This window comes from Manacus candei, unplaced genomic scaffold (assembly GCF_025592945.1).
Source record: "Manacus candei isolate 608988 ecotype Guabito, Panama unplaced genomic scaffold, ASM2559294v1 h1tg000014l, whole genome shotgun sequence".
Lineage (NCBI taxonomy): Eukaryota > Metazoa > Chordata > Aves > Passeriformes > Pipridae > Manacus > Manacus candei.
In genome coordinates, this window is record NW_026138062.1 from 21,449,018 (window position 1) to 21,474,255 (window position 25,238).

General features: G+C 38.4%; 1 protein-coding gene across 8 annotated transcripts in view; it reads left to right on the top strand.

Moving 5' to 3' along the window:
- The window catches only part of ENOX1 (ecto-NOX disulfide-thiol exchanger 1), a 364,884-nt gene that overhangs the window by 156,632 nt on the left and 183,014 nt on the right, over positions 1 to 25,238 (top strand). Inside the window, exon 1 of one of the 8 annotated variants that reach the window (XM_051778709.1) lies at positions 2,524 to 2,784. The exons of the other annotated variants lie outside the window; for them this stretch is intronic. The gene's annotated coding sequence lies outside the window, so the exon portion shown is untranslated. Of the gene's footprint in view, positions 1 to 2,523; positions 2,785 to 25,238 lie in introns of those variants that run through there. 8 annotated transcript variants of the gene reach the window in all.

Genomic DNA, 25,238 nt, shown 5'->3' on the forward strand with positions numbered 1-25,238 from the left:
CTTTCTTTTCCACTTTTCTCTTTCATTTCTCAATTCGTTCCCAGTGATGATAGGTGTATAAGTGAGGATAGGACATGATCATCTTATTAATTTCTGAGTACCTTGACGTTAAATCACCATCAGGCATCTGAAGTGGGATAATTAAAATGAACAAACTAAATCAAACGATGGTTCCAGAAGCCAGTTGCACATCCCCTGGTAGTGGAGTAGAGCTGTTGTCGTTGCACCAGTTTTCTTCAGAAGATGAAAAAAACCTGTTATGTGTAGCAAGAAATCAAACTTCAAAAGGGGCAAGTATTGAAAGAGTTAAGGCATTTAGTTTAATACACTTCACTAGACAGTCTTATGTAAGTACAATTGATAGAGTAGACTCTACAGAGTAGACTCTACAGAGAAAACTCTACAGACATCTGAATCCTGCCTGCTGAATCTACCCATATCAATACACATCTGTGGTTTCTGTGGGGAACAGGTTTGTAAGCAGAGTTTAGAAATTTGCTGCATTCATTTTGTGCATCCATCATATTTTTCAGTCGGAAATCCCAGAACAGAAATGCTGGTTTAGAAGCAGTTTTTCCTAATTTATAATGGATAATACTGCTATAGGACCTATACACAGAAGAAATTAGGAAAACCAAACAAAAAAACCCTCCTGAAAATGGTGAAAATTGAATAGTTTGTGCATTTTCTAGAATTATGTGGGTTTTGTTTTCTGGGTATTTTTCAATTTGTTTTTCTTGCCTACTAGTGTCATTGGTTGTCTCATAAAACTTCTAGTCACACCTGTTGTTGGACACCAGGCACAGAACCAGCAGATGGAAAGACTGACAGTTCTACTTCCACAGACAAGACTAATACCATGCTAATTCTGGTTGGTCACCCTGTATAGCTGTGAAAAAAAGGTGGAAATTCTTTTGGCTACTTGACTGCCTTGAAAGTGAGGTGACTGAACTGAATGTAAGTCATAACAACTGAGACCAAGGGATCTGTGTGGCTCACCTGGGATTTGTTTATTTAGTACATTTAAATTTTATGTATGACCTGTAGTCACTTACTGAACCAGAAAGCAAATGCAATGGAAAATTATTCTTGACTGTGAAATGGTGCACCTCAACCCTGCTTTGAAAGTACCCTTTGCTGGGGGTAGAGCAGCCATGACTGCAAGGATCTCTCTGATTGTATGAGCCTTTTGATAATGCTGTCACATAAATGCCACATATTGGCTCATTCCATGGATTCTTTTCTCACTAGAACTGTACTAAAACTTCTAAGAGGTTTATGAAGCTGCTATTAGAAAAAAATATTTTTTCTAAATGGGATTAAGTCCAAGATTTATTCTTTAAAGGTCCCTTACATTCCTTAAACTACCACAGTCCATTTCCCATGTGTCTATACCCACATTTATTTTCTTAACACTCTTCTTTAAAATTATCAGTGAAAACTTGACTTTTCTTTTTGATCTCTTTTTTTGATCTTTCTGGTGTACTTCCCCTTCTATTCCAAATGTCTTTGACTTCTCTACTCTCTCTTGCTTTTCACACAGAATTTAAATACTGTGCCAACAGAGCACAGCAGAAGTAAAAGTTATATTTGGATGTGATGATATATCCCAGTACATTTGACCCATTCATTCACAATAAATCCTTACTATTTGCTGGATGACTCATATCAGGAAACAGCTTTTTGTAATGTATATGTTTTTTGTAAATATTGAATGCCACCTCTGTATTATAGAGATCAATTGTTTATGACAGAACACTGACCACAGTATCTTTCAATAGGCAAGCTTGGCAGTGTAGTACTACACTGCTACTGTAATCACGTATCTCTTTTTATGCTTCTGGTGATGGATCAGTGTATTTGAGGTGGATCTTAGGAGAACTGTGCAGTTATAGATATTGAAAATAAACTTCAGAGTCTCCTAATTTAAGGACAGGCCAGGTGGTAGCTGTGATGTGCCATAAACATCTGACAGCAAGTTGGATGACCACATAGAGGTTTTATTCAACCTCATAATGTAAGTGGACTTCATCACATAAAATACATAATCGCATAATACCAGTTATCAAAACCCTCTGAGACTGTGGGGTTTTTTCCCCTGTATTTAGAAAAGGAAATGTTCTGACTTTCTCTTTGCCTGAGATTTAGGAAAGGACATTAAGAACTAGGGCTTAGCGTTTTCCCTCAGAAGTGAGATGAAAGAACAGATTTGGGATATAAGGCTTGAACCATCTCTTGGTGCACGGGCTTCAGGGACATACAGTCTCTTGATAGAGGCTTCATTTTAAAAGTATTTGAGGTATTTTCCTTCCATTTTTCCCACTGGAAGGCTGATTCCAAACCCGGTTAATGGCTAGGAACTTTATTTGCATTCCTAGCCTAAATATATTAATGAACAACTTTTATCCATTTGTTTTGTGACACCATTACCTTTTATCTTGAATAGTTCCTTATTAATAATTTATAGAGTATTAATTAATATTTAATAGAGAGCAAACATATCCTCTCTTACCTTTCCCCTTAGCTGTTCCTATCCATTTTACTAGACTGAACAATCTAAGCTTCTGTAATCTTCCTTGAAGAAATAAAAAGCTCTCTCCAAACTGATTTTTGCAGATCTTTTCTACACCTGGTCTATTTTCATTTTTCGATGATGATGGACAAACTCCATCTTGCAAAATGCATGTGGTTCATAAGCTCTTGGAAATGTGTCTCTTTTGCTGATTATTCAGTGTTAGTGCTGCTGCCCAAAATGCAAGAGAAGTGTGTTGCTACTGCTGCAAGGTAAGAAAATGGAATAAACAGGCATAGGATCAATGTACAATGATCTGGTATGTGTGATGCTTCCAGTATGAAGTAGCAGCTTCCAGCTCTGCTGTGTGTTCCACTCTGCTGCCAGGAGCTCTAGATTGAGGATGCAGGAACAAGGTAGGACATGGTATTTCATTGGGAAGATGTGCAAAAGGAGGGAGGCTGATAAGGTTGAAGCAATATTTTGAAGAGGTGTAGGGCACAAAATGTGAAGGTAAGGAGGATGCATCCTTTGGGCTATGACCATTTTGCAATGGGCTTAGGGACCATTGCTCAGTTGAAATGTTAATATAGGTGGTCTGGAGCCCAGCTGTCCTGCTATCTTTAGCACCCTGGGATGTGTTTGTGTGGCAGGCTGCAGTAACACCTGAGCTGTGTGAACACACGAGCTGTGGTGCTGGGAGTCTGTTTTAGCATGATATTCCACCTGGGCTGATTAGTCCTTCTCACATAGCCAGGCTGCTCCCAGAGTCAAGGCTGGCAGCTGTGGCCAGCCTGACTTTGGATAGTATGGCCAAGCCTTGTAGATTTAGATGATGGGTATATAAACAGCAGAAAAATCTCCCAGAGTCTGGAGTGTTTGTCAGGTACGTAAATATCTCAGATTATTTTTCCTTAAATTATCCCTATGGGGATCATTTATGCAGCAGTTTTATAACTAGTTTTTGCATAAAATATAGTCCTGGTACTCAGGTTATCTTTTATGTAGTCAAACACTTTATTGTTTGCATGCTAATCTAAACTCTTCATCACTGAATAACTTCAGCAGCTCTAGCCTGGTTTTCCTACAGTGCTTTACTTTGGAAAAGAAAATGAATGTGTCTGCTTTTCTTAGTCATAAATTCAGTCTCCTGTTTCTTTGTTATAATTCTTTTGATGTGAACAAAACTCCAAATCCACTTTTTTGTGAAATTTAAATAGTGAGTATGTTTAAGAATGCATATGTGTTAACAATCAATCCTCTGCAGCTGGATGCTTAGTAAAAGCTGGGGCAATGTCTGTGTTTAAGGAGTTCTTTCAATTTTCATACTTTACTTCTGATTGTACCTGAGATATCATTTCCAGCCTCAAAATAAGTACAGGATTTGCTGTTCCAAAGTGGTAGAGTGATCAATTCAGATTTCCAGTTTACTTTATTCAGGGGCCTCTTTCAAATGTCACATAGAAAAGTATAACCCTGGTAGAAGAGTCCAGGTGACATAGGGAGCCTGGATAACATAGGATTTCCAGTTTGCTGGAGTACATTGGGGTGTGCCAAAGTTTAGGATGTAAGTCTGTCTCACTGAAGAGTACCTGAAGTCATGGCAATGGAGAGTTACACTTTTGTATAAAGCACACCCATCCTATAATATGAGGTCTGAAACAAACCTTTTAAGTGCATAACTTGCAGCTCTCATTGCATCTGCATGTATATACGTGCTGTATGTATTGCACTGCACATTCCTGTGCACTGCACAGCCCAGATTTCCAAACTCTCAATTGCAACCTGTGTGCATGTGATTACAGCTACTAAACTATCCCGTGCTTAATTTAACACTGTTTAAAGCTTTCATGCCATGAAATGGCCCGCGGCTTCTTTGCTAGTGAGCAGCGAGATCCTTCCACCCATAGACCTCAGCTCTCGCCCCCAGGTGCAAAGCAGTTAGGTCATTGATACAGTGTCACTGCAAGCATTTGTTTGGACCCAAACCATTTCTTTTCACTTACTCAGTGGTAGGAGGGATGCTGAACGTAAAATAATGGTAATTTTCTTACACAGGCTACAATGAGCCAGGCAGGTACCCTCCCCTGCAGAAGCTATGCCCAAGGAATGCCTCAGGGAGTAAGGAATGTACTTCACTGTGGCAGAAGACATCTTTGGGGCCTCAAACTGCTCCCACAGCAGCATTTATAATCCAGTGGTAGCCCAAGACCCGAGTCAGGACAGTGTCTTGACTGAGGGATTGGGGTCTCCCAGAGGTAGATATAAAACCTGTCCTGAGAAACTAGCAAGGCTGAGTCTAATGCATGGCATGACTTGGTCTTTTCTGTGTTTGTGGTTGATCAAGGTCTAAGCTCTAGTTGTTGTTGATGTCAGTTGTTTTATGGTAATGTCTCTTCCATAAAACAGTGGCAAAGCTGCTGAGATATAGTATCGTGTGGCACCCATAATGCCACTTCACACTTACTTTCTATAGTCTAACTGCACCTCTGATTTGTTTTTTTTTCTCATATTTTCCTCTTCTTTTTATTTCCTATAAAACTTTAAATTCAAGATTGAAAAAAAGAATAAAATTGAAAGTCTCTGCTGTAAAACGATACCTGGAATGATAATTGGATCAAATGAATAATGCGCATTTTTTACTCATAGTCTGAAATGTCCTAGTTTGTGTGATGGATTAGTCACTATTTCCTTGTGAATTATGTCATCACTTTCAAAATGATAGCTTAGTTTCCACAGAGTGGCTGAAGCCTTATTAACTGCTTGTTCATAACAGCTCTACAAAATTAGAATTTTAGTTAGTGGTAATGGTTAAAAAAGGTGGGAAACAAAACCAACCAGGAGGTTCCAGTTTACCTGAAACAACCACTTTCATCAAGATGTGATCATTATTTTTTAATTATGTTTTGCTGGTTTGTGTATGGGACTTGTTGAATAAAGTAATCATGTTCACAGTTAATCAGTATGTATCTGATTCCCTCTCAAAAGCAGGGAAGCCCAGTGGTGGCAGATGCAGATCTTATTTCAGCTGTGTTCTGTATTTAAAGAAAAAACAGCTGGGAGCAATAGTTACTAGCATTAGTGACACTCAGCCAACCTATGCAGTCTTTTGGACTCCATTATAAATATGAAAAAAAATCACAGATCACAAAATGCAGGGATCAAATGGTTTTTATAACAACTCATCCCTTTGTCATATTTTATTTTAAGCTGTAAATGAGCACATTACAAAACTGGATAATTGTAGATTAGTATAATTACCATGTGTGTTTCAAGAGGTGGAGGGAAAATAGGAGTTCTGCAAACTGTTCCCAAATACACTTTGATAGGAGAAGGGAATAGGGGAAGACCTAGGGAGGTATTTGTGGAGGTGGAAAAAAAAAGGAAAAAGGAAGGAAGGGAGGGAGGGAGGAAGGAGAGTAAGTACTATTAAATGATTGTTTTTGTAAAAGTATTTGGTTGTACTCTCTGAGGTATAATAAATATAGTCCAAAACGCAAAAATGTGCAATTCTGTAAGAAAGACTCAAAACACTACCATCAAATCCTCCAGCCTGATGAGAGTGTTCAGCCTACCATAATTTAGAGTTTGTCATTAATAACTGACACACTTTACTGACATATTTCTTTTTCCATCATGTATTTGAAATTTTAATCAAATTGGTCTTCGCCTACTAAAAGCTTGTTCATTTGCTAGGAAATTTCATTGGGCAGGAATAAATACATAAAGAAATAATAATTCTGAATGCTGAAAGACAACTTCAGACTTCCAGAAATGTATTTTCTGTGACTCTTATTGTTTTCCATCATCTTTGTGTAGGACTGTGACACATAAACTCTTTTCCCAGCACAAATTTGGGTTATAAATCTAAGTCTGCAATATCATGTTCCAGAGTAAATAAAAAGAAATCAAATTTCTGTTGAGTCAAGTTGGGTTTTTTTCTGTTCAGAGTCAACTTCTGATTTTTGATTTAATGGACTAGTCCCATTGACTAGTGACTGAACGGCTAATGCAGGAACAGCCACACTGGGTCAGATCAAAAGTTGGTCTAACCCAATACTCGATCTTCAGCTCTGAAATTAATGCCTAGGAAAGAGTACAAGAGGATAGGCAGGCATAGCTATTTCCAAAAAATACTTTGTATTACTGCACTTCATTGCTCAAAGACTAGCTGAGCCATAGGTGATAAACCTTGATAGGTTATTATTCCTATGAATTGGTCCGGTCAGCTTTTCAGAGTACGTAAACTTCTAGCAGTTACAGCTTCCCATGGCAGGGGCTTGCACACAGTTTAATGAAGTGCTGTATGAAGAACCACATCTTTTTGCTAGTTCTGTAACATGCTAGTTTCGTGCCATATGCCCCAGTTCATTTTGGTATGATAGAATCACAGAATGTGCTGATTTGCAAGGAACTCACAAGGATCATCAAGTCCAATTCTTAGCCCCGCACAGGACCATCCCCAAGAGACACACCATATGCCTGACAGTATCATCCAAACATTTCTTGAACTCTATCAAGCTTGGTGCTGTGACCACTTCCCTGGGGAGCCTGTTCCACTGTCCAGCCACCCTCTGGGTGAAGAACCCTTTTTCTGATATCCAACCTAAATCTCCCATGACACAACTTCAGGCCATTCCCTCAAGCCCTGTCAGTGGTCACCACAGAGAAGAGATCAGTGCCTACTCCTCCTCTTCCCCTCAGGATTAAGTTGTAAACGGGATGAGGTCTTCCTTCAGTCTCCTCTTCTCCAGGCTGAACAGACCAAATGACCTCAGCTGCTCCTCGTACGGCTTCCTCTCAAGGCCCTTCAGCATCTTTGTTGCCCTCCTTTTGGCAGTCTCAATTAATATCTTTCCTGTATTACAGTGCCCAAAACTGCACGCAATATTCAAGGTGAGGCCTCACCAGTGTGGAGCAGAGTAGGACAATCAGCTCCTTTTACTGGCTGGTGATGCTTTGCCTGATGCCCCTCAGGACATGATTGGCCCTCCTGGCTGCCAGGGCACTGCTGACTCATGTTCAACTTGCCATCAGCCAGGACCCCCAGGTCCCTTTCCATGGCGCTGCTTTCCAGCATCTCATTCCCCAGTCTGTACGAACATCTGGGGTTGCCCCATCCCAGGTGCAGAATCCGGCACTTCCCTTGTTGAACTTCATATGGTTGGGGATTGCCTAATCCTCCAATTTTTTGGGGTCTCTTTGCAGGGTCTCCCTGCCTTTGAGGGAGTCAACAGCTCCTCCCAGTTTTGTATCATCTGCAAACTTGCTTGGTATCCCTTCCAGTCCTGCATCCAAGTGATTTATGAAGATGTTGAAGAGCACAGGGCCTAAGATGGTGCCATGCAGAACCCCACTAGTGACCAGTCTGATGTTGCCCCATTCACTACTAACCCTCTGTGCTCAACGTGTGAGCCAATTGCTCACCCAGATGTGTCTTCAGATAGACTGAGCAGATAGTTGTTCCTTTCCACCCTCTTCATTTCTCTGATGATTTTGTGAATGTCTGTCATATTCCATCCTTAGTCATCGCTTTCCCAGGTCGAAAATAACTCTGTAGTTATTTTTACCTGGAAGGTGCTCCATGCCATTCAGTGTACTTGCCATCCTTCTATCAGCCTATATAATTTTGCCATGTCTTTTTAGTGTAGCGAAACCAAGAGATAAGACTGAAACTTTTACAGTGAGAGACTATTTCTGTATGTTTTCTCTTCCTTTGCTAGTAATTTGATTTACTGTTCTGGTTTAAGCCCAGCTGGAATCTTGGCACCACACAGCTGCTCACTCACTTTCCCCTGGTGGAATGAGAAAGAGAATCAGAAGAGTAAAGTGGGAAATATCATGGGTTGAGATAAAGACAGTTTAACAGGTAAAGCAAAAGCCACACACAAGCAAAGCAGAACAAGGAATTCATTCACCACTTCTCATGGTCTGCCATGTATAACCATCTCCAGGAAAAAAGGACTCTGTCGTAGCTAATGGTGACTTGGAAAGACAAACACCGTAACTACGAATGTCCTCCACCTTTCTCCTTCTTCCACCAGCTCTATATGCTGAGTATGATCCTATATGGTATGGAATATCCCTTTGGTCACTGGGGTCAGCTGTCCTGTCTATGTCCAGTCCAAACTCCTTGTGTACTCCCAGCACATTCACTGGTGGGGTGAAGTAAGAGACAGAAAAGGCCCTGACTTTGTGTCAGCACTGTTCAGCAATAACAAAAACACCTCTGTGTTATCAACACTCTTTTCAGCACAAATTCAAAACAGCCCCATACGAGCTACTGTGAAGAAAATTAACTCTATCCCAGCCAAAACCAAGACATTTAGTGTAGTGACTGCTGAGATAAGCTGTTTGAAGGGCTGACAGTTGTGACTCTGAGATCTCATTTGTGCCTGACAATAGTCTGTCCTGGACTTCATCAGCCTGTGTACAAAGTCATGATTTTTGGCTTTTTCCAAATTTATGGAAAAAGCACTCTAAATTTATGTGTTTTCAATATTACCTGCTATTTCATTGCTTGGGTTCTAAGCTACGTATAATGGACTTGTATTGGTGGTGTAGGAACAAGAGGGTGCTTTCGAAGCAAATCTCCTGATTGTCTTCACTTATCATGTGTTTGTACACACAGAAGATAATCTTGAGAACCCATGAACTTGACTCCTTTCAGACGTAATTAAACCAAAAGATAAACTCCAGAAGTTCAACTTGGGTGTCGTATCCTCAGACATTGAATTCATGGAAGTAGACTGGAAGGAGTCCAAATTAACTTAAAAACAAAACAAACACAAAAAAATCATGAAATGTGGATTGTATGTGGTCTTCAGCAGGAACTATTTCACTGTGCAGATCTGCTCCTGTTAATCCTCAGTTCTTTCTAGTTTTAACATGACTTCAAGTCCTATTTCAGTACTTCATCAATTGCCCCTATCTTTGCTTTCTAGAGCAAATTATTGTCATCTACAGGGTGTTAAAAAATAGCAATTTTACAGTTTGGGTTTGAGATATTAGACCAATATCACTGAGAAGAGATTTTTTTTCCTTTGAGATCTTCATATATGTACCATTTCTTACCACCTTTCTTCTACTACTGTACCTGATACTTTGAGTTTTTTCTTAAGAACTAATTACAAAAAAAATTAAAAAATCTTGGCTGTTTCCTGTAGCTGTTCTCTGAATTTGAATGCTCAGGCTGAATATTTCACTATCTCCTTTATGTTATTATTTTTCAATGAAAGAGAAATTACCAAAAGAAAGGAAGGGAAGTACATGAATTTGGAGGCATGGTAGATTCTTGAAAATTGCCATAATTGATAACTCATCTTCGACATGTGATTTAATGGGAAAAAAACCAGGATGGTCTTGAACAAATATGATGTTGAGGAGTGATGAACAATTTTTTGTGGTTTATATAAATTGTCTAACTAACCTTGTGGTGACAGCAGTGATTATGATATAAAACCTTTTTAACTTGCAGGATTATCACATTTTTCATTGCTCTGTCTTTCTGTTTCAATTGGCAAAATTTCACTTATTGACTCATTTGATTGGGGATCTGAAGGAACCAATTTTCTGCTCCTTCTGAGATGGAAACTCGTCTTGCTGGACTTCTGTTTACAACCTCTTGACAATGCTTATATTTTATTTAGGAAATTGTATTCATCACTTCAGTTTGCTCAACCAAAAACCTCCAGGCACTTCATTCAACTTTAGATATGTGCAGTAGGATAAATGCATAAGTTGACGGAGTGCAATGATTTGTCATTAATTTAACCTTCTGCTGTTTCAATGCCTAGTTTTTCCCATCTATCACACTTGAGATAGAAGTAACTACAGCAGAGGAGTAAAAAAAGGCGTATGAAAGTGCTCTAGTCCTCCACCTATGAAACAGGAATCTGAGAACTCCCCCTTGTTGCATGAAACTTCTGATTACTGTGAAACCATAACTGGCCTCATAAATATAATAGGATCTGTGATGCAGTGCTCCTTGCTATCTGGTCTGTTAAGCTTTTAAGTTTGATGTGAAGTCTACCTTGAGATTAGAAACAAACAGTCTGATCTAGAGAATTCTTCAGGCAGGTATTTTTTGAATACTTAAAAGAAAATAAACCTAGTATTGTTATTATCCTATCCTTTGTTGTTAGCCTCTCCTGTTACTAGCTTCTCCATTGTCAAATGACAAACGTGCTTCACAGCTGCAATCTTCTTTGCAGTTGTTCTGCCAAAAACGTTAATAAATTAAATCCTTATTGTTAGGCATATTTATGAAATACTTTACTTCATTCCCAATCTACATGCCCTTTTTTTAGTACAGTTACAGAATTAACATGCTTCTGTTGCATATTTATAAATCTTAAATATCATTAACTTCGAATCACCGAATTAAGTGGTAACCCTGATTATTCTTTATTGTGAGAATGGAATAGGCATTTGTGCATTTAATTTACAGGATAACATCTGGTGCAGAGAGTGCCAAACAGCCAGCTATTCTGCAAATTGAGTGCTAGAAGATGATTTTTAAAGAAAAGTCTGCTGCAAAGACAATGCTGCAATGCTTGGACAGAATTCACAGAATGTGTGCTGCAAGGGAATCACAGCCATGCTGTCAGAGGGCAGGAGAAACACTCCCCCCACATCTCTCTTGATGTACAAACAGGGTTTGGCACCTGCTATTCTCCGTGCTCTCCTTGTAGATATTAGTAGTGGTTGAGACAAGACTGTGCTGAGTCTCTGACTCCTTCAAGTGACTACCACACCAGGGATGTTGATGGGAGAGACCTTGTCTGCTTACACCCGGCTTGTATTAGGGGTAACTCTAGCTCAGTGTGACTGGGGAAACTGAGTCTTTGTGTCTGCTGTACTCCCCTCTCAGTTCGCTGCAGGGTGTTCTCTTTCTAGCAACTTGAAAGGATCTAAGTGTGTCCTGTCTCAACAGTTCTGCTGTCACAGAGCAGCATGCATAATTTACACATATTTATTGTATTATTAAAAAAGAACCTATGTGGCTAACTAACAAATCCACGTGATCTGATGATGAACAATTTCCATATATGTATATCATGTAGTGAAAAACATGTAAGAATTGCAGCAACAGTAAATCAAAGAGCATTTACATACAATCAAGCAATGAGCTAGTTAAAAGCCTAGAGAAGTAGAAACTGTGTAAACTCAGTCCTTCCAGATGGGACAGTGCAGACCTACTTTTAGCCGTATCATGGCCCCATCAATACTAATATAAAATTTAGTTTACTCTTTCTTTCTTTTTTAATTATTTGAAATAATATTTTTCCCTTACATTTTTACCTCTCTTTTTTCTTTCTTTACCTAATCAGGCTATTCCCCAAAAATCCCAGCTTTTTGTTTCTTTTAGTGATCTGAAGAAGAATTCTTGAGTTTGTACTGCTTATTTGTCAAGTGCTATTTTCTGGCCTGGAGAGGTTTTATGTAATTCATGTCACCACGGTGTTGGAAAGTATTATTGGGAAGAGAAAGAGAAGTTTCAGTTGTATTAAAGCATTAAAACATTGCTTTCCCACTGCATCTTTGAAAAAATAATGTATTTCTAACAACTCTGTATGGAATCTCAGCTGGAGTTGACTGTACAGTAGTATATACCTCATCTTAGATCTAAATTTAATCCGCCTGTAGTCAACCAAAAGCAGATGCAGCATTAGCTGTATAAGCTGGATATAAGGCAGTCAATTTACTGAGACAATCTTTAACAAAACACTTCTTTCCTATTCAATTTTCAGATTGTTACGTTGTTCTAAGGGACTCATGACAAATGATCATGCTGTTTTGATGAGGGTTTCTGATTGACATCAGATTTCATTAGGGGCATTAGTATTGAAGAGAAGGGTCACAGGTTGGTCATGGTTCATTCTACCTGCCTGTCTCACTCAACAACAATCAGGAAATATCCAGTAATTTTCTGGGTTTATGCTCCTTTTAACATTTTAATATTTCAGATGGGTGAAGTGCAAGTTAATCATGTTTATGCATTAATAAAAGGTACATAAAGTGTTTCGGTTAGTCAGTTGAATTAAATGATTTCAGAGATGTGGTAATAACCTTAATTGATGTTTTGAATACACTTCATATGAATTAAATACATTAAACGGGACAAAAGTGATGTTTTGTAGGCATTCACTACTAATTGGCATGTTTGCTAATTCCTGCAGCCACTCTGAGCAGATGCTGGTAGCTTTCCATCATTGTCCAAACTTTTCCATATCGTGTACCTTGTGTTGCGAGCACACCTACTCCAATTTTCCCTTCCCAGTTTAAGCCTCCATAGATTGGAAAAATGTAATTTCAAAGCCTCAAGGATCATGCAGCTTATTTATGAGGATAGTGGTTGCACCAGGTGTCCAGAGATGAGAGGTATCTCCTCCCATTGCAGTTCCTACTTGCTCCACATCTATGCAGAGCGTTTCTCAGGCTTACAGGTGGTCATGGATATAAATCTGAACATAGTAATTCTTTCTGCCCTTTCGGCATGCCTTTGATGATAGAGAAGAGGAAAGAATGTATTACCCTGTCTTTTGTCATTTGGGTCAGAATGACACATGTGGAATGGTGGATCACTCACTCAGGTATTGCATCCAGAAACAAACAGGGTAGAAGAAGGACTAAAAGGAAAGGGCTAGCTCAGAGGAAGAGGTGTTTAATTCTATGGTGGATTTTAAATGTGCCTTTGCAGAAAATTAAGGGCAGTTAAAATAACGTAAATTGATCTTTATCTGTCACAGCCGTCTTCTTTCTCCAAATTAGTGTTAAACCCCATCTGCAGTAAATAATGCTATAATCTGTCGTAAATATTTGAACTCTTCTTCTTTCTCAAAAAATGATGATTGCACTAAGGAAATATTTAGCAATTAGATACCATATCTATTTTGGCTTTTTTCTCCACATGTGTCTTTGATCACACCACAAAAATACTCAAAACTGTTTGACTCTCCCATGCTTTCCACTTTTTTCTATGTAAATATGCAGTTGAAATTTCCTCTTGTATATTTCTGGACTCAGCAGTGAAAAGGCGGTTTAAAAGCCAGGCTGTTCAGCTTAGGAAAGGATAAAGGAAATGAAGAACAAAACCAGTCTGTAGCTCCAGTATAAATGTGGTTACACACAGAACAGGATAGTTGCATTTTGCAAGTCAGATTTTCTGCACTTCTCTAAGCAAATCTAGGGGAAAAGAAAAATAAAAATCTAGTGAGCAGAGAGCCTAATATGCTGGAATTTTAGATGGTCATTAAGGACTGCAGCATTTGTTTTGAGAGGTGGGAAATGCTTTGGCTTTCACTGTTTATGTTTTTGGTGCAGAACTCCTTGCAGAATTGAACAGACAAATGAAAGCATTCCGTTTGTCATGTACATCTTTAGTGTGTCCATTATTGTAGGCAGAAAATTCTCCAGCTTCCTGAATTTTATAAGCTTCAGACATAGGGTGAATAAATATGTACTTGAAAGCACAATACAAAAGATGAGAAATTTTGGTTTAAATGTAAAAAAATTATATTTCCTTTTGTCATCTGAAGGCAATAAAGCTTACATACATAGTCATTGTTTTATTTAAATCTAGACTAGCAACAGCATTGTCCTATTTTAGCCTCTACCCTCAACAATATATCTTGTTCTTTAAAAGGTATTTTCTCTCTCCAGTGAGAACTCTTTTTGTTCCTAAACAAAGCCCTGAAAAGGTCACATTGGAAATTTGAGTTCCAGGTAATTCAAACATAAGCCTAAGTTGAAAAATGATGTGTCTGCAGCTTGCCAAGTGCTATTAGAATCTACAGTGTTAGTTTAGATTCAAGTCGAATAGAGCAATATCCATTGGGAAATTATGCTTTCCTGAGAAGCATGTATGGATTTTTTCTTTCTGTATACCTTTCCAATAAATATTATGATAGCAAGATTCTGTTTCCCATGAATTCTTTATTTAGGTTAAGTATTATGTGTGAACTCTGATTTCATGGTTTAGTCCTGATCAAAGTAGTTGATGTTTTAGTTTATCTGGTAGAGAATTGAATTAAAACACACTGCAGACTCACATGACAGTCTTCATAAATGTGGTTTGTAGTAACACATGTCCAGTTATATAGTAAGAAATAGAAATGAAAGTACTTGAAACTGCAATGGAGGAAGAATTTTGGTTTTGCTGTTCAGGTCTGTGGTGGTCTCTGCCACTATATATGTAGACCAACCTCTGAACCGAGGCAAAGGCTTTGTTTTCTTCTCTGATTCCTTTCCATTATATATTTAATATCTTATGCAAGCATAAATATTCAGTACCTACATTTAAATCAGAATAGTTGTAGGTCAGAATAGGGTGGGATGAGAATTTTGACTGCTCATGTTTCACAGTAGAGCACCAGAATGAGAAGCAATGCATCACTGTTTGCTATGTTGCTTACAAATGGCTCAAATATGTTTGACTCTAAGCCTACTCTTTGAGGTACAGAGCTCCTTCTATTTCTAGGTATAAGTGAATTAGCTGAATATTATTATCTTTCTGCAGTATTAATCATCGTTCGTTGTTGTGTTTCTGAAGTCCAGTGCATACATATTCATTCCTAAGAGACTTCGATCAGCATACCTCTGTCTGCTTCTGTGGGATATATGGATGAATAACTTCTCATAGGCTGTGGTTTATCCTGGTGTTTGGAAGTTGACTGTCCATCCTTCAGTGTGGCAGCCATCTGTTTCTGGACAAAGTATAAGCTGACTGTGAGCACTGAAAAGCACATCCATATAAAACTGACTGACATCAATTATGGGGTTTGAAGGGTTTGAGTTTTGGTCCAGACAGACTTTGAATGCAATGTCAGAGTTGCAGAAGGGCTTCCTGTGCCTCATGCCAACCATACATCTGAACATGCTGGCATTCAGAGTATGAATGAAATCCTTCCCATGTGTATTTTTCACTTGAAATGAAAAGTAAATATGAAAGTGTTAAAACTAACAGATAGAATAGAATGGAGGATGCTGTTGCTAAGCATCGCTTAAAAGGCCGTTCTTCTACAAAAAGTGCTGGTAAATACAGTGCTATTTAACTCAGTAGATCTAATCCTAGCGTGTATTCTGTATGCTCTCTTCAAATGCTAACAATAAAAATATAGGGGTTTTTCCCCCTTCTATTTTGTGTTAGCACAGCAGTCAACATCGCCAAATATGAGCCCTCTATTGCTTTTAACCTGTCAATAGAGTGGTTCTGAATGTTCTGTTTACAAATCACCCTGCGTTGTGTGCCAATGCAGTGGCCATTGCACAGCCAATGCAGAGTGAAGGATGAGGCTGGAAAGGACATGAGCAGGCAAAATGGACCTACAAGTTGCTGTTTACTATCAGAACCGCCAGAACTTTTTCAACCACTCTAGAAAATGCTGATTTGATGAAATGGAAATATTTCACCTAGAACACATGGGGTTTGATTATTATTAGAAGCAGTGCTCCTCAGTCCAACTTGAGAACATTAGTTCTGTCAGGATTTGGGGCTATAGTGTATTGATGGAGGGGTATGGACAGATGCTCACAGATCATTATGATCAGCAAAATGTCGGCTTTATTAGAAGAAAGACACCTTATATACTGCTTATGACACTCAGACGTGTTCCTTGTTCACAGAGTATTGGATACATAAGGAAAACATACTTTGTTGTCCGGTGCTAATTGGATCACACCAGGTGGTCATAGGAGATGAGAAAACTTGTTCACCTGCCAAAAACTCCTCCTTGACCTTGGCAAAAAGCCTTCTTTGTTCTAACTTCAGCTTCTGTAGCCATTTTAACTACACAGCTCATTTTACTGTTCACACCCAAATATGCCAAGGTAATACTCACAGAAATGCAAAGGAAATTGTTCACACAATCTCAGTGCCCTAACAATAGTGCCATAGTCTTCAGCAGGATTTCCACATTTCCTGGATGAGATGTACAGAATCAAGGAACTCAGAAATGTGTCATGATTTCTGACTCCATTGCAGAGACATGAAGGCCAAGCAGAACCCACATTGTTCCAAAAATCTGATAAGGCTAGACTCAATCACGTACATCCCAGGCGACTGAAGATTTCTAGGGGCAGACAAAGAGAGAGGACTCCATTTTCAAGATGCAGCTACACAAATTCCTGAATTGTTCTGAGATGTTGTCCTAATGAAAACATGGTACATGATACCATTAATATGAGAAACGTGAAAAGTTTTTAACCCAGCCTGCATTATTGGGGGCCAGTAAAGGCATTCATCAAGAGGATGAAAGATCAATAGAAAAAGTAAAGAGACTTCTGAACTGAAGCCAGTTGGCAGGTAAAAAACAATTGCACTGGAGTCTTCAAATAAAGATATTGAACCACCCTTAATGGTGAAATATGATTTTATTAATTGGGACTCCCTGTCAAAATCCATTGAAAAGCTGCTGGAGTACTGGGAGAAAAGTTCATGTCCCTTGTCACTAAGGTCACTTTGTAACTGGAACATCCCTGTTGGGCATCCTGGAACACAGCCTCAGGCTTGAGCAATTTTCATTGCAATGCATAGATCATCTCAGCTTTACTCCTCTGAAATCTCTGAAGAATTGCACAACTGTCAATTTTTGGCCTTCCAGATTGTTCAGTGATATGCAAGTGAGTGACTGGAACGTTTCTCACACATCTCAGTGCAGCCTTCAGGTTTTTGGGAATGTATATATACCTGCTTTCTTGCAGCAACAATATACGCCATAACTAAATCTCACTATCATTTTTACAGGGTAGCAGACCTAATGTCATCTATCCCCTATGGCTTCAAAGCATCAGATTTGAATGCTCATCTAAATACAAATATGACCTCTGCCATTTTGTATTTATCTTTTTTTCCAGCCTTTGTTGCCCTTTTACTCTAAATGTCAAGTCTTGAAAATACATCTGCCATCCTGTGGTGCTTCTTGTTTGTAGGCTTTCCTGGCACCTTGAAGTTTTGCAACATGTCCCAAACCTTTCATAATGCATGGGTAAAGATTGAAGAAGAACATAAGACAAAATGGCTTTCTTCATGATTCAAAGTATGCTGTGAGCTGGCTGGTAAGACTCCAGAATCAAGGAAAAAGTTTGATAAGGTTTAAGATTGCTTAAGTAGTTTCTCCCAGAAACTCTTGGTAAAAAGATTATTGAAGTAGCAGGGTTGTTCCATTTACCTATAAATATGTTACTGCTTCAAAGAGAGAAGTGAAGTGGAGCCCAGCTGCAGTACCGACACATATAAGTAGCATTTCTAGCAAGGATTAACTGCTGGGAAGCTACAAGTTGTACTGTATGTATGTTTAAGTGCATGGGTATACCCACACAGACACACAGAAGACTCTTGTTTGCAGAGCAGGTATAGTTCTTTTACCCTGGCTGAACATAGGCATCTTCTGGGGACTTCTGGTTCAGTTCTGCACTGAGCTGGCGCTGGATGACATTAGGATTTTGTGTGGATGGTGTAGTTAATCCAGCTTTGTGCACCACCAGTTTAGAAACACAAAGGGCACCATCGCAGGGGGCTGCAGTCATCCGAGGCTTTGTATTGGACTCCATCACAGCAACTGAGGAGTTAGTCACACAACATTTCTTTAGGAACTGCAGCCACTGCACAAGTAAGTAACTATTTTACTGTCAGCTATGTTAAGAAAATCAGTTTTTCTACATTTTAAATCTCGCCTCTATGCTTTTCCTTTACTGTTTTGAAGAACTGTGATCCTCTTCAACTGTTGTAGCCTGACAAGATGTGTATTAGCAAAGGGGCAAACACAGAAGGCAGTGCTGTGATGAATTTTATGTTTCAGCTGCTTTTCAGAAGGAACCTGTAAACCAGATAAATTTAGTCTGCAAACAAAGAAACTATAAAGCAGTCACAGATGTTGTTTCTTTTTAAGCACAGTGTAAATAAGAGTATTCATAAAACTTTTATGGACTATGTCTGTACTTTTTTTCTGCAATGTTATAGAAAAGAATTAATAACTCCCATCATCAAATACAAAATAGAATTTTGCCCTACTTTCATGGTGAAAGAAATAAATTCTAAGTGTATCTCTTATGTTCCCTATATATACATCACTATATGACTCTTAGTAGCCTGTAAAAATAAATGTTGACTCTTGCATCACCTGTGATTAGACTAGTCTCAGAGAAAATAAGAAAATCTTGACCATACATCACACATATAGTGACTGTAGTCACACGTGTTCAGTGATACAGAAGATCCTTTTTTCCCATGAGCGTCTTTTATGTAGGTGCGTCATGTTTGCCTAACCCTAAATGAAGCCTTACGGTACTCAAATTTATTTTTCACATGGATTTCAGCTTTTACTCCAAAATATTTTTCAGAACCTCAGTGGGTCTTTTGTAGTTAAGACATTGACACTGGTTTGACACTGGTTAGACTAGAAATTTGACTTCTGCAAATTTGTAACAATGGTTTATAATGTATGTAACAGAACATCAGTTTCTTGAAGTTAGTGCTTCAATTGTCTTACATGGAAATAAAAGCAGTTTCTAAGTGAATATAAGTTGTATACTTCTATCAGAATTAAAAAATAATATCAAATTGGAAAAAGCTATTTTCTACAATCAGATGGAGGTATCTTTAGAAAATAATGATCCCAGTGTTCACAACCAGTTGCTGTGTAGTAGTTGTGTTTAGCACCTGATTCATCTTCTCTAGATGAGCAGCAGGTTTGCTGTGAACTAAAATTAAAGATATAATATCAGAAAATTTAGATTATCTCCAGTTTGCAAGATGTCTTTTGCAAGACTTCTGTCTATGACAGAGCTTAAAAATGTACGATAAATATATGAAATAAAATTTCCATCAGTCAAAACAGCATACTCTATTGTGGGTAAACCACACACAGTTTTCAGGCTATCCTTTTGGGCAGCTCTTTGCAGAGGTCATGCAACAGGGGAAGCCACAAAGGGTGCCATTCAGCAGAAAGTGAGCAATGTCTCCTTTCCGTTTTGCATTGTGCAGCGTTCTCTGTTTGAAATGCTAAGTGTCAGTAAAAAATACAAGGCAAAAGTGAATAGTGGATGAAAAGCTGCTTCATAAGTCTGTCCTTAATTGTCCCACCTGTAGGCTCTCACGGCAGATAACAGTGACTGAAAAAAGAAGCAAGACACCTTCTTCATTCAGAGGCTAAAGTGAAATATTGAGAGTATTCAGAGTTTGTGTGTCCTTGTAAGTTTAATAAAATTGAGATACTGCCAAATCAAAACAGCATCCTGGGCATACTCCTATGCTTCTTTTCTTGTTTTTGGCATTTAGTTAATGCTGAGGTTTTATACTTATGTAACCTTTCTTTCTTCCTTGCTTCCTTTCTTTCTTTTCCACCCCAGGTACCCTTAAGAAGCAGAAAAAACTGTAAATGCTTTAATGATTCCTTTGTGGTACTAAACCACTTTTGAAGCACCTTTAAAGCTGTTCCTTAATACCTCAACCACGCTAAATCACTTTAACAGTACATTCTTATCTGTGTATCTGTCAAAGTAGGTAGTCATGGAGGTTTATCTGTGCATGTTCAATATCCTAAATCTGTCTAAGATAAGGACAACAAGGAAAAAGGAGTAGAAAATTGTAATGTGTATGAAGACGTTAAAAATCCTAAAGGAAATTTACTTCTGTGTAAACCCATTTAATTTTAGTGATTTTGGCCTCTCTGTTTGAAAGGGTATGTGACAGGTGGATTTTGTTTTGCCCACATTTGAAACCTCTTCAATGCAGATGTCTACAATGGTTGTACTTGCCTGAAGGTCTCAGCATAGCTAGAGAAGAGAAATAGGCATGCCTAAAATAGGTCAGATGAACTGGCTGCCAAAACTCACCCATTTCTCTCTTGAGCCCGTAAAAAGAGCCTTAAATGTTAAATATCTGCTTTGCAAATGTCCAGTGTTCAGCAAGATGAACCACACTCAGACTGTTTCACAGGTATTGATTAGCAAATGTATTAAGCAATAGGAGAGGTGTTAAGTGCTGTTCAGATATAAAGGTCCTGCTTTAAAAAAAATCATTGTCATATCAGACAAAGAAGAAAAAGAACAGAACAAAGGCAAGATTTTATCTGTGTTTTGCAGATGGGGAATAGAGGCATGGTTAACAGATTAAACCAGTTTAAATCATCTGGAAATGAACCATCCCTGGGGTTAAGGGGAGGGATGAATTTCCCAGGAGATATCTGTCCCATTTGAGCTTTAGCAAAAACATTGACCTATTTTTTGGTGTCCAGGCTGGGATATTGATTTTTCGGGGTATTTCGTAGCATTTTATATGTTCTAGACACAATGGATGATGATTTCAATCCACAGCTGTGCTCCTACCACGTCACCTCCAACCTAAAATGAAGTTATCTAATTTGCATAGTTCATCCAATACCCCAAAGATAATTTATATCTCCAAATGAAGAAACTGGCTCTCCGCGCTGAAATCCCACTGCCTTTTTGTTGTAGTTCCACCTCCTATTCCCAAAATACCTTCAGTCTTCTGCAACTGAGTAGCTGTGGGCCCTGCAAGGAAGTAAAGTTGTCTTTACTCTTCAACCTAAACCTAGTCGAGAAAAATAATCAATACTGAACTGCTGGAAGCAGCAAACATTAACATGTGATGTCCCATGCCCAATTTGTATCCTAATTATAGGGCATATAATAAAAAATGCCTACATTGGGATATTGCTTACCTCCTGAGAGTTTGACTTAAGACTTCTGTAGTCTCTCTTGTTTTAAAATGCAAACTAAGAAAAGGTATTTTACATACTACCACTCACAGGCTAACCATAGGTTGAAATGTCTGGATTCACAGTTCATACCTCTCCCATTTGAGTTAGTGGAGCAACTGATGGTAATAATAAGCTGTCTGCCCTCTGTGGACACCAGAAATTAAAGGAGGACTAAGACAGTAATTTTCTGTGTGAGTTTCAGAGGCATTTTGTTGAAACGGGAATGTAAGAACTCATGCTCTCTAGGATCAATTACACGGTCTGAAGAGAGACACATGTAACCATTACTTACAGACTAGTTTGACATTTACACCTTCCAAGCTGATGGTTATTCTGCCACTCAAATATTTCCTCCCCACCCCCTATCCCTTTTTTCCTTTTTTTTTGTTCTTTCTCCACCTGGCCTCTTCCTACATCTTATATGTACCTTGGTATCTCTTCCATCTGCTTCATTGTGTGAAATCAGGATGAGTAAGTTTAGTCTGTCCTTTTAGAGTTATGTGAAACATCGACATTTGCATTTGAACTAACCTCTCAGTCTCCCCTGTATTCTCTGCAAAGAAATAAACCTTTCCAGGGACAGATCATACCATCATCAAATACACAGGTAAGATCAGGTACAGCTAAAATGTAGTGTCTAAGATTAGTTAGCACTCAAGCAAAATTTTTTTTCCATTGACTGTAAAGAGTCTATTCCGGATCCTAACGTCTCCTTTTTTTTTTTAGGAAGCAAAAGTTAGGGCACATGAATCCTATGTACAGCTTCCTTTTCTCCTATGGCAACAGGACATTAGTTCAGGGAGAAGAGTGAGCACAAAGAAAACGATTCTAATCTTAGAGATAGTGCCCAGGATCACCAGGAGTGGTCCTGGAATAAGGTTAGTTTAATATTTAAAGGTACAGTTGGAGGACTGGAGGTTCATGGGCTGGGGTACACTCAAGTGTAGACCTCATGTGTGGAGAATTTGGTGCTACCAAAAGTATGAGGATGTATGGTTCTCTGGTGAGGACAGGCAAAAACCATTTCTCAGACCACACCTCTAGGCAGACAAATTTGAATAGGCTCTCACAAACATGGCAAATGCAGCCTTGCTTGACCCTGCTCAATATGTGTGTTTTTTCTGGAGATAGAGGAACATTTTAAAAAAATTAAATATACATAAGAATATATACAGAAAAAATATCTCTGTCAACTATTTTCTCAGAGCAACTCAGTTGTTTAGATGAACTAGCAGAAGTTGATTTTGATTTTTGATCTGCTGGGAGTAGGATGATGGGAGATTATAGGTGAGGGAGAAGAGCCTGATGCAGACATCTCACATGGAAAACTTCAACTTTCATGGCTGGTGAAGCTCTAGACTACAAGTACAGATCTACAGCATTATTCAGTCTTAAATTTGCATGTTGCTGGAGTGATTTAATTAAAATATTTAATGTATAGCTTTCTTTCACTGCAATTCAAGGTGCAAGAATACGGTCCATATTTTCAGTTGGGATTGTTTTTATCAGTTTAATCCAGGCTAGTGTCATAACTCATTTTTCCCGTGTTCTTCATTTGATGTACTGGAAGTTGTTTCTAAGGGGAGGCAAGCAGAAATGTCAGGCTTTTCAACCTGCCTCCATTTTCAATGCAGCCAGCTTTGCTCTTACAATATCATACCTTCTGGGAGCCTCTCTACATGACATGGGCTATAAAAGGTATCAATAACAACAGGAGTTCCTGCTGTGGAAGGGACTGTAATTGCAATTGCCCAGGATCTAGGGATTCATTATAGAGAAGGCAAATGTTCTGCAGTCTAGTTCTCTTGGGTGTGTTCTGTTTCTCCCTCACAGATAACCACTTCTAGAGTGAGTTTTCTATTTATTTATTTACTTATTTATTTACTTTAAAAAAATAGCTGTGCACAAAGCAGTGCATGTCTACAAGTGGCAGAAGAGAAAAAAAATGCTACTTAAAAATAATTTAATAAATAATAACCATAATAATAGAACATTAAATGTGTTACATACATCTCCATGTTAGTCTCTGATTTAAAGCTTGATGACCACACACTTGGACTGAATTCTCAACAAGACCTATTTCTTATTGTGTACATAAATAAGATGTGTTTGTATAGCTGTAAGTCCTGGGTTTGCAGTGTAGCTTGGCGCTCGTAATAGGGGAATAAATATTAGTTTTATGCTAGATAATTTTAACAGCATTTGAAAAATAGGACATAATAAAATATAATAAAAATATTTTAAAATATAAACATGTGTTTTCTTTACTCACAGGTATATATTTCACCTCTGTACACAGTGACAACTTGCTAAGGAAAAGCACATTTGCAACATAACTTGCCTGCAATCATTAACTTCTTTCTACTTTTTAAACTATTCCTTTTAAATTACTCCAAAGTAATCTCACCAGAAAAATGTTTCCATGTCATTGTTTTTGGCACTGTACCTTATTAAGATATTTTTAGCTGTCTGTTCTCATTTTGCAGTTCATATGAATATATGAACACCAAAATTATCTGCCCAAAGCGCTATTTGCTCTCTTCGTCAGGTGTTTAACTTCCACATCTCAACACTGAAGTTTATGAGATTTGCACGTAATGAGCACCGCTTTGAAGTTAGTGCTACTAACTTACAATTCTACAAATTTAGATCAATTATTCCCACTAATTAATGCATCTGTGAATATCCTGCACCAAATCACATTACTGATAGAAGTATTATGTTAGTATGAATTCTTTTTTTAAAAAAACAGAGCAACCATAGAAATAATTGTAGTCTCAGAAGGCTGTAAAGTCCTTGTATGACTGTTGAGGTGTAGACCTCTGTAATTCCATACATTGCATGTGATATGTTTGTACCACTTGTCATAACAAAAGAACACATTGCCAAATGTGCCCTTTCTGTTACAAATATTAAATAAAGCTTGATACAGCCTAGAGATAAAATGTAACATGTATGTCACTGTTACATATATTATTGTTATTATATTTATGTTATTTTACATACATTAAGAAAGTTCTGTTCTTAAAGGTGTTTCTCCTAAAGCTTGGAAAAGTTGTTACTTGTGTTATTTTTGTGGTACCACCAGCCTCAGAATGCTGTTGGAGCTCCTGAGTATCTGGGCATTTTAATTCATTACAGTACAACTGTGCTCCAGTTTATTCTAGCCTTGGCACTGGTTGCAAAAACATGCTTGCCAACCCTGAGCAAACCACCTAATCCAGTCCAACCTCCCCAGAGAGAATAATCCTTCATATGAGACTGAAAAGCAGTCGGCCACAGACATCCTTTTAGAAGCTTAACTTTTTCAAAGCATGTGACCACCAGCTCTTCCAAAATACTCCTCAGGCATCCAATTTCTGTACTGAGAGACAGTTCTTACTCTTAAAAGCATCAACTAGATCCACTACCAGCCACCAGAGAATCCACTTGAACATGCAGACATCTTTTGTGCAAGGTGTTTTACCTTTAACCATGTGCATCTGTCCTTCTAACCATCAAAGCTGTCCCAGAATCCAAGAGCTGTTCCAGAGACTATCAAAACTCTCCTCCATCCATCCATCCATCCATCCATCCATCCATCCATCCATCCATCCATCCATCCATCCATCCACCTTTCCATCCACCTTTCCAACAGGTGGAGTCAAACTGTCAAGTCAAACAGATAGACTGATCTTAAAGACTGCAGGTGTCTGGTGGTGGTTATGGGTTCTCCAAGCTACTAAACCCCTCTCTGATATCACATTTTTCTCTTGATGACAACCAGTTTTGTACATGCCCATCCATCTACTTAAATGAAAACATAGGTGTACCTGGATACTCTTTCCACAGCTGCAGGTTCTCTCTGTCACAGCAGAATTACTATACTTTCTTAAAATTCAGCCTTACAAAAGGGTCCAGAGTTCAGGCCTTGCAAACAGGCTCCAGTGGGTCTAATTTGCAGAAATATTGCATTTTTGCTTAGTAATTCAGTGATTATTTCCTGAGGTCCTTGCCCAAGAAGT